The sequence below is a fragment of the Salvia hispanica genome, chromosome 1, assembly GCF_029641045.1.
Source record: "Salvia hispanica isolate PSC_SH4W2 chromosome 1, Shi_PSC_v1, whole genome shotgun sequence".
NCBI lineage: Eukaryota > Viridiplantae > Streptophyta > Magnoliopsida > Lamiales > Lamiaceae > Salvia > Salvia hispanica.
The window spans coordinates 32388631-32401393 of record NC_142692.1 but is presented as its reverse complement, the minus strand read 5'-3'; the positions used below and the strand labels follow the sequence as shown (position 1 = coordinate 32401393).

The 12763-nt window shown below is 38.3% G+C and overlaps 2 pseudogenes across 2 annotated transcripts; one reads left to right on the top strand and one right to left on the bottom strand.

The window, feature by feature from the left end:
• Positions 1-273: 273 nt before the first annotated feature.
• Positions 274-4018, top strand: LOC125222176 (putative LRR receptor-like serine/threonine-protein kinase At2g16250; annotated as a pseudogene). The gene is made up of 4 exons (XR_016134548.1): positions 274-572; positions 659-2469; positions 2552-2640; positions 3271-4018. The product of XR_016134548.1 is annotated as a putative LRR receptor-like serine/threonine-protein kinase At2g16250 (transcript).
• A 2856-nt stretch (positions 4019-6874) lies between these two features.
• LOC125222177 (putative late blight resistance protein homolog R1A-3) lies at positions 6875-12763 on the bottom strand (annotated as a pseudogene). Its single transcript, XR_016134547.1, has 6 exons — positions 12171-12763; positions 12014-12088; positions 11433-11850; positions 10993-11281; positions 10669-10826; positions 6875-9816 (listed from the first exon to the last, which is right to left on the bottom strand). The product of XR_016134547.1 is annotated as a putative late blight resistance protein homolog R1A-3 (transcript).

Below are 12763 nucleotides of genomic sequence, written 5' to 3'. Positions count from 1 at the left end.
TTTTGCATGTTAATTTATAAAAATATTTTTATAATAATTAAACTTTCAATTCCATATGAAGTTGGATTTTGGCCTAATCTAATTTTGACTCGATCGCCTGAAAATTCACGGTGGCCAAGTTGATCGTTTTTTATATTGGTATAGCGCGCGCATGATCTACTAAACATGTTTTGTGTATTTTAAATATATTTATGAACTTTGTACACAAAATTCTGGTGGATCGCGGGATCCGTACGAGGTCTGTCAAACAACAAAATTTTATTAAATTTAATTCTTTTTGAGCTCAATCCTTTTCGATGGGTTATGTTCTCATTCTAAATCCAATTTTAGTGATAGTCTTGCATAATTGCATTGTCTCTATCTTACGAAACCACCTCGTTCGTGTGTTATTAACTAGAATTATTTATAGGCTTTTCATCCTCTTCTCTTCTCTTGATATACAAAATCTAGTTAGTCTTACCGAGTCAACTCAGTCCTTCTTCCCTTTCCCGCCATCAAAAATCACATTCGAACCCTACCTTTTCGCCATTAGTTTCTTCATCGAGGAACCAAAGCTCGTGATCATCATCGAGGTATGTACGCATAATTTGCCGTCGACATGACGCAACCTGCTCGTTTCGTCGCTTTCCTCATTAATTTCATTTCCCCCCTTTTTCAGCTGAAATACAGAAATCCAGTAATAACCAGTAACAATTACGGTATATGATTGAGATTCATGGCAGCAGAGCTCGTGATTTCGCTTTTATTTACAGCAGTCATGCTGCTCAACTCCTCGGCGGCGGCGGTGGCTCAGCCCCTTCCGCGGTCGGCGGAGCGGCGGGCATTGCTCGATCTCCGCTCCTCTCTCGGGATCTCAGCGAAGAGCTGGCACAAGAAGGCCAATCCATGCCTCAATTGGACAGGAATCGAGTGCCGGAACGGTCACGTAGTCGCGATTAAATTATCAGGTTTGAGGAGAAGTAATGATGGGAAAGTAAATCCACGGTTTGCTGTTGATTCGTTGCAGAATTTTCCTTTCTTATCGACGTTCAATTCATCTAGGTTTGTTCTAGCTGGGCCGATTCCTGTCTGGTTAGGCACAAACCTGAGCAATCTCCGAGTTCTCGATCTTAGCTCAAGCTCGATTTCTGGCTCAATTCCGTTGTCTCTGGGGAGTTTGAGCAGCCTTGGATGCTTGAATTTGTCTAACAATTCAATCACCGGCAGCATTCCGATTGCATTGGAGAAGCTGCAGTCATTGACGGTTCTTGATCTCTCACAGAATTCATTAACAGGGCACATTCCCAAAGAGATTTCATCTCTTCGGAATCTCACCATTCTTGACCTATCGTTGAACAATTTATCCGGTGCGATTCCACTTGATCTCGATTTGCTTTCAAAGCTTAAGCAGCTGAATTTGAGCAGGAACATCCTAAGCTCATCCATGCCCTCTCACCTTGCAAATCTCTCAGAGATGGAGGAGCTTGATCTCGGATTCAATTCATTAAGTGGGGAGCTGCCACAGGAACTGGGAGAGCTGAGGAGTTTGAAGTGTCTAGATGTTTCTAGAAACAATCTCACCGGTGTCTTCCCAAACCAGGCAGCTTTCTTCAATGCCGCCGCCCCTGCTGCAATCTTCAACTTCTCTAGCAATCTCTTCTATGGAAATGTGAGCTCCGGGTTTGGAGATGCCCTTGTTGATCTATCAAGCAACTATTTTGGAGGGGAAGTGCCTAATGAGAGGCGCTTCCGCCTCTCGAATAATTGCTTTTTGAGCAGGGAAGGGCAGAGGGAGTTTGAGAAATGCTCAGAGTTTTACAAGGATGTAGGTATACCCTATGGAAGTAATGGTGGAATGCCATCACCACCACCACCTCCATTGGTTGAACCAATGAAGAGGAGGAGAAGTGAGCTGGTTTATGTCATGATTTGGGTTTTTGGTGGGATTGGTTTAGTCTTCATATCTGTGACAGCATTGCTGCTGCTTCTGAGATCACGAAGAACCCGGATTGGAGATGTTGAGCAGCCTCACAAGTTCGTTGCTGACTCGTCTGGTTTGGGAAAGGCGTTCACTTATGAGGAGCTGCTCGTGGCAACGAGCAGTTTCAGCAGTGAGAACTTGATAAAGGAGGGGCATTCGGGTAGCCTTTTTCGTGCAAGACTGGATGGAGGAGAGCTTGTGGTTGTGAAGAAAGTGGATCTGCAGTTGATCAAAGAAGAGTTGTCTGTGGCGGAGCTGGAGCTTTTTGTGAAGGCGGCGCACCAGAGGCTCGTGCCTCTGCTAGGCCACTGCTTGGATGATGAGAATGTGAAGTTTCTGGTGTACAAATACATGCCAAATGGGGATTTGTCAAATGCTTTGTATAGGTTGGCGAGCTCGGAAGAAGGGTTGCAGTCATTGGATTGGATCACGAGGCTGAAGATTGCGACTGGAGCAGCAGAGGCCTTGGCATACTTGCACAATGAGTGTAGTCCTCCTCTTGTTCACAGGTAGTGATTAATCACACTCGGTAATGTGAGGTTTGCGTATATTTTTTCTATGGTTGTTCATCTGTTTTTTGGTGTTATGCAGAGACGTTCAAGCTAGTAGCATCCTTCTTGATGACAAGTATGAGGTTCGTCTTGGGAGTTTCAGCGAAACTTGCACGTCTGGTGGACATGGTAAGCATTTTGTCATTTGCTACGCAAGATAACATTTGACCGTTGTTTCATGCTCATACAAAATGTTTGAAGTTCGCATCAATGCTAGTACAAAATGTTTTATTACCGTTTCATTTTATTGCGTTCCGTCATTAGTGTTCACTCACAGTCAACTCTTTGACTACCTGGGTACAAAAGCAGTTTCACCATTACTTCATGTTAGTACAAAAAGTTTCAAGTTGATATAATGTATACAAAACGATTCATTAAGTCTCATTTTGACAATTTTGTGTAGACTACCTTTCTTCGTCTTCGAATAATTCAAGTTGATGACTCAAAACACTTAGGCAATTACTCAGATGTAGGTGAAAATTGACGCTGGCACTAGCTAACGTAATGTATCACAGTGAGACCAACTGAAACGTTTTTGTACCACATGTTAGCAAATAGTTAACTGCGTCTGAAGTTAAGATGGAGGAGTGTGTTAAAATGAAACATCAATGAGACTTTTTGTATGATTTATGCAAGTTTTGAATATATTGTACCAACATGAAACAATGATGAAGCATTTATAGCGTAATTATCCCTGAATTTTCAGTTCTTGATTGCTACATGAACTAGAGATTAATGTGAAGTATTTGGATTCGTCAGGATCATGCTCTAGTTCAAGTGCCTACGATGTGTATTGTTTGGGGAAAGTGTTGCTGGAGCTGGTGACCGGGAAGCTCGGGATCAGCAAAATGAGTGATGCTGATGCACAGCAATGGCTGGACAACAACTTACCATTCATCAGTATCTATGACAAAGAAATGGTGAATAAAATTATGGACCAATCTCTCATAGTAGATGAGGATCTGTTAGAGGAGGTGTGGGCCGTTGCAGTGGTGGCTAAGTCGTGCCTGAACCCGAAGGCCTCACGACGCCCTTCAATGAGGCACGTGGTGAGAGCGCTGGAGAATCCGTTCAAGGTGGTGAGGGACGAGAATTTCAGCTCTGGGAGGCGTTCGTCTAGGCAGTCATGGACGGCTGCGTTGTTTGGGAGCTGGCATTATAGCTCCTCGGACAGCTCCAGTGTGTCGAGCCAGACGAGAAGGAGATCATTGGGGGGGGCTGAGGCGGGCCAAGAGAGCCGGGTCTCTTGGTAGTGGGACGAACGAACATTCGTCTTCGCATAAAAGATCGTCGAGCGAGGTTTTCCCACAACCACCGGAGATGGAAGATGTGGAGAGTGGCAACTGAGGGTGTGTTATGTTTGTATATTCACTTCAGTGTAAGAAGCTATCATTGTTTTTGCTCATTTGTACAGGAACTTGCATATGTGAATTATTAGTGTCGAGCCAATTTTGATCTGAGAAAACATTTCATTTATAAAAGAAATAATTGCTATTTAAATGTTAAACCTTCTATTCTTTAGCGTGAGTTTGGACCTGCATTTGGACATTCACCTAATGATAGGTTTTATAAAAAGTAACAGTTCAAGGTGACACTCCTTAAAAACAATACTACTTCATGTGATTAAAGGATAAATGACTATTGACAATTTATTTATATTGTATAATATAGATTATTTTAATTATTGATCAGAGTGGAGCAACGGAAGCGTGGTGGGCCCATAACCCAATCGAAACCTCTCTCTGATAATTTCTTTTTTCATTTTCATTTGTCCGAACGATCATTAACTTTGAGAAATGCACAATATTTATCATTCACCAATAATTGAAACTAGCTAGCAAATAAGTAGCAAGAGTTTATGACATGCTTACATATCATTTTCATTTGTTCAAACAATCATTTAACTTTTGAGAAATACAGTAATTATCATTCACCAATATTTGAAACTACCTTACAAATAAGTACTACTAGTAGAGTTTATCAACCATTCATGCTTACATCACATCACCAACCGTTGTTCCTCTTGTAATTTTGGCCTGAGTACAAAAGAGAGTGGTTATAATCATCGATCTCTATAAGTTTAAGTGTTGCAATATCATTTGGAATCTCGTCCAAGTATGGACATCGATGAAGCATTAGGCACCGGAGACTCGGAAAGTGGCTACTGTTCTCCAACATTTCAGATTTGATTTATCAATAAGCTAGTAATCCAATTCAGTCAAAAAATCCCTTGCAACTCGATCTACTTTTCCTTTGCCAAGCTAGTAACTTTGAGAGAATAGTCTTTCTACTACTCTAATCTTGTGGTATTGTAATCCAAGCTCGAATGTCGAAATGACCCATGATCACTGGATAATTATAATCAAGGAGATCACCTACTATATGCTATATTTGATGCTACATCTCCAACTATACACATTATAAAATGATAATTTATGGTGGTTCCACTTGTCATTTTATAGTGTGTATGTAATAAGAGAAGTAGCACCAAATGTAGGAGTATCTAGCAAGATTTAAAAGTCAACTGTGATGAGAAGTAGTCAAGAATATCTAAATGGGCTTTACTCTTATATTAATTGAGGAATACACAAATCAGAGTGATATGATAAGATTTGGAATTTATAACTCCATATATGTTGCTTATAATTAATTTGATTTTTTTGGATATTTTTATGTAGGTTCATCTTTTCGGTTCTAATCGGTTTTTATAGAGTTTGATTTGAGGAAAAATCGAATCAAAATCCGAATGTTTAGTCATCAATGTGATGAATGAACTTATACTGTAAATAAAATATGCCAAGTTGGAGTAAACGAGCAGTACAATTGTACTAACATAACTGGACTTGTAATGTGTAGAATTTCAAAAGAATCGAATAAACAAATAATCCCAAACCCAAATGGTTTCTGGAATCGCAAATTTCAGAAGAATAAGAATTTGGGGAAAATAAAAGGCCTACACCAAATTGGGGCACACGAAATTCAAATAAATAGATACTACTATTTCACAAAAAGCCCCAAAACACAGCAAAGGGTAAGGGTGAACAACCAAAAAACATAGCCATTTCAAACAATGGAAAGGTTTATATCATATGGTACAACCCATGACCGAGCCACAGCCCCAGCCAAGACGCACCATCACCGCCCCTAAGCACTTCGGCAACATTGCCTGTGTCCCGATGAGCTATTGCTTTTTTTATGCATCAATTCAAGCATTGCTATAAGCTCCTTTAAAATAGGATTGGTCTATACTATTTCAAATAAGAGAATCGTAGTCTTTATACTCTCTAAAATAAGTGGCACAACTGAACTATACATCTCCAGTTTCAGCTTTCTCAAGATGAAGCAAATGTATAAGATTGTCAAGATGATAGTCTGCACCAAACTTCTCTTCGGAGAATAATCCTTACAATTGTTAGGAATTCATGTCTTTGTGTAATGATACGACATGTAATATTGACACGAAAAACAACATATTATATCAATTCAACATTTAAATACCGCAAATACTTGTTTCGCTATTTGTTTTTAGTGATTGATCAAATCCTACTAGGTGAATTAACTACTTTCGATATACACATCCATTGCCAGTCTGATGCAAGAATAATTACCGGTACACAGTTCAGTCTGAGGAAACTAAGAAATCTCCGGGATGTCTAACAAAGAATGACTATATGTTCTAAACATTCTGAACTGATGCTCTATTCCACTACAGCGCAGATATACTGATATTAACAACATCATAGACATTGAGCCCATAGGCTCCCATCCTTTTATTTGCATTAATGAATTTTAATATCATATATTAGTTCATATAGCTTTAACCAATCACATCATTGATAATTACAAACTGTTCCTTTCCACTCATATATAACAAGGACAACGTACCCAGAGCAGCCTATTTCTTACCTGTGTAGAGTATTGTAAACAAGAATGACAATCCAAACAAACATTTGACTTTGACAAATACAACACATTGTAACACAATTATCATTCACAGTTTATTTGAAACCAGCTTTCAAACAAGTAGGATTTATCAACCACACCTTTAATTCTCTGCATCTTTCATCGGTAGAATATATGATAAGCTACCTCATCAAAGCTCTGCATTTGAAAAAATGAGAATAATAAAATGATGGGAATCAACCAACATTCTACGAACTAAGAAATGTTAAAAGCAGAGGAAGATGCTTGGCTATTACAATTTTATGAGTTCCTTACCTTATATGATGGACACGGTCAGGTTTGAGAGGATCAAGAACGCTTTACAACAACCTTTAGGCGATCATTCTTATGTTTGGCTTTTATTTTATTTGCCGAGTACAAAAGAGATTGATTGTGATCATCGATCTCAATCAGTTTAAGTGTAGGAATATTTCCAAAATCATGTGGAATCTCATCCAAGTATGGACAGCGATGAAGCATTAGGCACCGGAGACTCGGAAAGTGGCTACCACTAGTTTTCCAATGCTTCAGAGTTGATTCATCAATAAGCAGGAGTATCAAATTACCAAATTCCCCCGCAATGGTTTCCCAGTGTTCTCCATGGCAAGCATAGTTCTTTAGTTTCAACACTTGAAGATTAGGCAACGTACCAACAATTGTCATATCTCTCCAAGAAATCCACTGGCCACTCAGTTCTAACTTTTTCAGCGACAAAGGAAAAACAATCAGACGTGGCACATATAAACTACACATCTCCAGTTTCAGCTTCTCAACTTGATGAAAACATATAAGATTTTCAAGACAATAATAGCCAGAACCAAACTTCTCTTGAGAGTAACATATTCCCAACTTTTTAATGTTGGGAATCATTTCCACCACCTTTTCACTACAGACAAAGTCTATTACCATAGAAAGCGTTTGCAAGTTTACTAGAGAAAGAGTTGCTCTTTTGGGAAGGGGTAAAGGTTGAAATGAGAAGGCGATAAGATGTCTCAACTTCCTCAGACTCCAAATCTCCACTGGCAAACGAACATCAGATCTGTAAATAATTAAAGTCTGCAGATTTTGAAGCTTTGCTATAGCTGGAGGAACAATACTATCAGGGATGTTGGAAGCAAGGTAAGTAAGATTACTCGATTCAAACACTTGACCTAGTTCCCAATATGAACGATCGTCTCTGCGTAAAACATGAAGGACCCTGAGTGAAGTAAAGTTTTGTACAGAGCATTTGGGCCTATACCCTCTTTGTGGGATGCATATAATAGAAGTGGTGCACGAGCTATGCGTGGAGTCTGTAAGACTAAGATCATGCCAACTAACACTAACACGGCGATGATTTTGGAGGACTTGTGGAAGAAAATGTTTTCTTAAGATAGGAGTAGGGAGGTAGTCCATAACAGGGAGAAGGAACTTCTCTTGCCCGGCCTGTCTCACACAAAAGTCCCGCACCATACTATGCAGCCTACAACTTTTGATTTTGCCATCAATTTTCCGGCTACTGATCAAAACTAGACTTTGCTTGATCAGATCCTCCAAGCACTTCTCCGCCACCACATCTACGAATTCAGATGCATATCGCCATTTCATACAGCCCTCAGCAACCCAAAGTTTGATGAGTTCAGAGGCACGGATGTCATACTCTTGAGGGAAGGCTGCCATATACAAGAAACACTTCCTCAAATGTAGAGGCAAGTGGTTGTAACTCAAAGATAATATTGATCCCAACTGCCCATCATTTACTTCAATTTGCTTCCACAACTTGGGAGTTCTAGGAATCCTTGATAAAAGTCCTGCCATAGTAACAATTGAGAGAGGCAGTCCTCCACACCCTTTTACAATTTTTTCCCCCACACTTTGCAGCTCAATAGGACAATCTTGATCTCCAAAAACCTTGTGGTGGAACAAACGCCAACTTTGTACATCATCCAAGAAGCGCATTATATGAATGTTCCGCGAAATGGCGGCATTAGTAGCCACATCCATTAGCCTTGTGGTTAATATGATCCGGCTTCTGTTATCATTGTTAGGAAATAGCCACCGTATGCGATTCCAAGCTTCCACACTCCAAATGTCATCTATTACTATGAGATACCTCCTCCCTGTTAATTTTTTTTTTAATTTCAAGCTTCTCTGCTTCGATTACTTTCATTGAATCCCTTTCAACTTGCTCTACTTTTCCTTTGAGCGAAGCTAGTAATTGTGAGAGAATACTTGGTATGCTATAATCTTGTGATATTGTGACCCAAGCTCGAATATCATATTGGTCCATGATCATTGGATGATGATAAACATATTTAGCAAGTGTGGACTTACCAATGCCTCCCATTCCGACAATTGGGAGGATTTGTTGTTTGGAAGCTGAATTGCCAGTTAGTCGCTCCATCACCTGTAGTATATCTTCATCAAAACCAACAAGCACATCATGTTTGGTCGTGGGTGGAGATATTGATGGTGAATCACTCGGATCTTCATCAGTAGTCAACCACAAAATATTTGGTTGTAGATGCAGGTCTTGATGATGATGCAACAGCAGCAGAATCATTCAGTTTCAGATCATCATCAAAACCATCAAAAACATATTTGTTCGTGGGTAGAGAGATTGCTATTGGATCTCTCGGTCCGATCTTCAACTCATTTGCTATTGCTATTGGATCACTCGGTCCGATATTCAACTCATATGCTAATTCTTTGGCAGTTGACTTTACTTTCTCCGCTAATCTCTTCAACCCGTATGTATTTATTGCAATCAGCTCAACCGGGGGATCTTCAACTTGACTCTTGAGAGAAAATCCTGTAATAACAGGACTCGGAGCTGAATTTATTCTCCCCCCTAATAACTTCGACCTGCTTGAATCTCTAACAATCAGCTCCTTTGCAATCGTCAAATGGTCAACTTGACTCTTGAGTGCAGATCTTGATGATGAACTAACACCAGGAGAATCACTGACAGAGTTGGAATTGATCTTGCAGTAGTCAACCACATATCCAACAGTTGAATCGAGCTCCTTAGCTAATTCCTCTAACTGATTTGGAAGTCTAACAGTTGGATGTATGAATCCAAAATCTGATAGATTTAGTGGGGAGAAAAGATATTCAATAATCCTCTTTGCTGTATATGCTACCTCCCTTATTGTCTCTTTATCCGGAAAATGTTTGAGATTAAACTGCAACACAACAGCTTTGTCATGGATGGAGACAATTTGTTGTTTAACAGGAGGAGTGATGAAATTATCATGGCGTTGAAGGATTATAAGTAAGGTTTGTTGCAGGGAATCCACAGCTTCATAAGCCATGCCAATTTCTCAACCAAAATGCTTATCAATTTGGATTCGAAACTGGCAAAATGAAAAAGTTGAGTGTAAACTGCAAAAGTAGTTAAGAAACTGTTAGGATCGTTGACTGCAGATAGTATTAACTAAGTGAATCAAATTATTGAAAAATATAACAAAAAAGTGTTGGACAAAGTGAATACTGCTGCTAAGTGCTAACCGTAAATGATTGAGATTGAGTAAAATATCTGTAAAACTTGCATTATGGAGTAGTTATTTAAATAAAATATTTTATTCAAATAAATATTCTATTTATATTTTCCTAACCAATTATATACAGTCCCTCCGGCTCACATAAATAAGGAGTTAGAGTATAAGAGATAAAGTGATTGAAATACTCTTAGTGGAGAATGGGGCCCATCTTAAAAAAGAAAAACTTGTCAAAAATAAAAGTGAACTAATTTTATGGGACAGACCAAAATAGAAAAATAAGACTATTTTTATGAGATGGAGGGAGTACTAATAAATAAAAAATGGCATACACACTTCCAAATCATACTTCTGGGGCTGAGCCAGTTTTTTCACTTCTCTTCAACACTAGCCATCAACGCCACAAATTTTATGTTCAGACCTACCATGCTGTTATCACAGATACTTTCCAAATGTAAAAGTGATGTTTGCTATTTCTCATATGTTAACTTTTAGAACAGATACAACTTTGAGGATGGTATGATAGATTGATAGTTATTTTTGTATGAATCAAACCTGAACATTTCAAAGTTCCCTGCCTCAATTCATACACATTTTTAGTTTCCATACAACATAAATTTTTATTTAAATAGGTCCACCAGCAATCAACTAAAACATGAAGAATTCAGTTGGGCATAGTAGTTACATACTCTATACTATGCAATCAGAATACTAGTTTCTTCAAGTATTTGCTTACTAGGATCTTTCTGTGTGTGGATCTCTTCCCTTTACAAGAAGGAGTTTAGTTTATCAACCTTTCATACTTAAACAGACATCATCGACCATTGCACCTTTTATTCGCTGCCTCTTTCGTAAGTGGAATATTCGATAAGCTACCTTATCAAAGCTCTGCATCTTAAAAACACAAGGATAGGAATCAAATAATATTCTATAAACAAAGAAGTGTTCAAAAGAGAGGAAGATGTTTAGCTATTGGCAAAGTGTGTGCCATTTCATAACCTCTCATTCATCTTACTAATCTTATTTCTATAAAGTATGGATGCTAAAAAAGATGTCAAACCTTGCAACTTTCATGAATTCCATACCTGATATGATGAAGCACACTGTCAAGTTTGAAACAGGATCATGAATGCTTCACTAAATTTTTATGTTATCACATTGCCATTCAATTCGAGAAATACACAAAAAATATACTCCATTCACCATTATTTAAAACTACCTTACAAATAAGTAGAGTAAGAGTTTATCAACCTTTTATGCTTACATCATCACCCAACCATTGCACCATTAATTCTCTGCTTTTTTCGTCTGTGGAATATCTGATAAACTACCTCATCAAAGCTCTGCATCTGAAAAAACGAGAAGAAAAAAATGACAGGAATCAACCAATATTCTAAAAACTGAGAAATGTTCAAAGCGAGGAAGATGCTTAGCTTACTACTAATCTTACTAAATAAGTAAATATGGTGTCAAACCTTGCAACTTTTACGAATTCCTTACCTGATATGAAACACACTATCAAGTTTGAAACCGGATCAAGAACGCTTCACTACAATTTTTATGTCATCAAATCCTGCTTCCAATTCTTTCCCTTGTATAACTTTTGCTGAGTGCACAAGAGATGGGTTACGATCATCAATCTCAATCAGTTCAAGTGTTGGAATCTCTCCAATATCAGTTGGAATCTCATCCAAGTATGGACAACGGTGAAGCTTTAGGCACTGGAGGCTTGGAAAAGTGGGTATATTTAGTTCTCCAACGCTTGAGATTTGATTCATCAATAAACAGATGTGTCAACATACGAAATTCCCCCTCAATGGTTTCTCATTGTTCTGCATGGCAGGCATAGTTCTTGAGTTGCAACACTTGAAGATTAGGAAACGAACCAACCATCATCATATCATTGCATGAAACCGATCTGCCACTCAATTATAAATTTTTTAGCGATAGAGGAAAAACAAGATTGTCAAGATGTGGCACAAATGAACTATGCACCTCCAACTTCAACTTCTCAAGTCGAAGCAAATGTATAAGATTTTCAAGATAATAGCATGCACTAAATTTCTCTATTCCCAACTAACCTGTGTTGAGCAAATAATCTACCACTAACATTCTCTCTTTGATCAGCATGTGGGAAATCTTTTTAAGCAGGGACACTATAAGATCAAATATATAGGACTAAAATGAGTGAAAAAGAAAAATGAGCTAAAAAGGAATGCAAAGTGCAAATAATCAAACCTGCTCTTTAGCATCACCCACTAAAAGACAGAACTATCCTTTGTATGATCGTACACAGAGTTAAGATACATGAAAAACGGACCAAAAATTTTCTTCCACATTTCCCCCTCCGTAGGAATGCTCACGAACATCTGCAAGCAAACAAAGAGGAATAAACCTGTTTCTATATATCCATCCAAGATTTTCAATGTGGTCAGTTTGACAAGAGAAGTGAGGTGAGCAATAAAGTACTCCGTAGAGTAGAGCAGAACATCATTTTTTACAATTGTCATTTATCCAAACAGTTGGTGGGCAAAACGGAAATCCAATGGATGCTCACGCGCTGCATTTTGAATGTTTTCTGGGTTTTTGTGTTTAAATGTTGAACCGGAGCTGTCTGATGATTCTACTTAAATAAAATGAGAAATCAACACATTTCAAAATATTGGACACAATATTAATATTAATATTAATATTAATATTAATATTTTATCTTCACAAAATAGTTGCAAGTAATATTTCAACGTTGTAAATAATATAGATCATCATTTCTTTTTAAACAATAAATTTTCCTTTCGGATTCGGCCGATAGCCAAAGAATCTTCTCACAATTA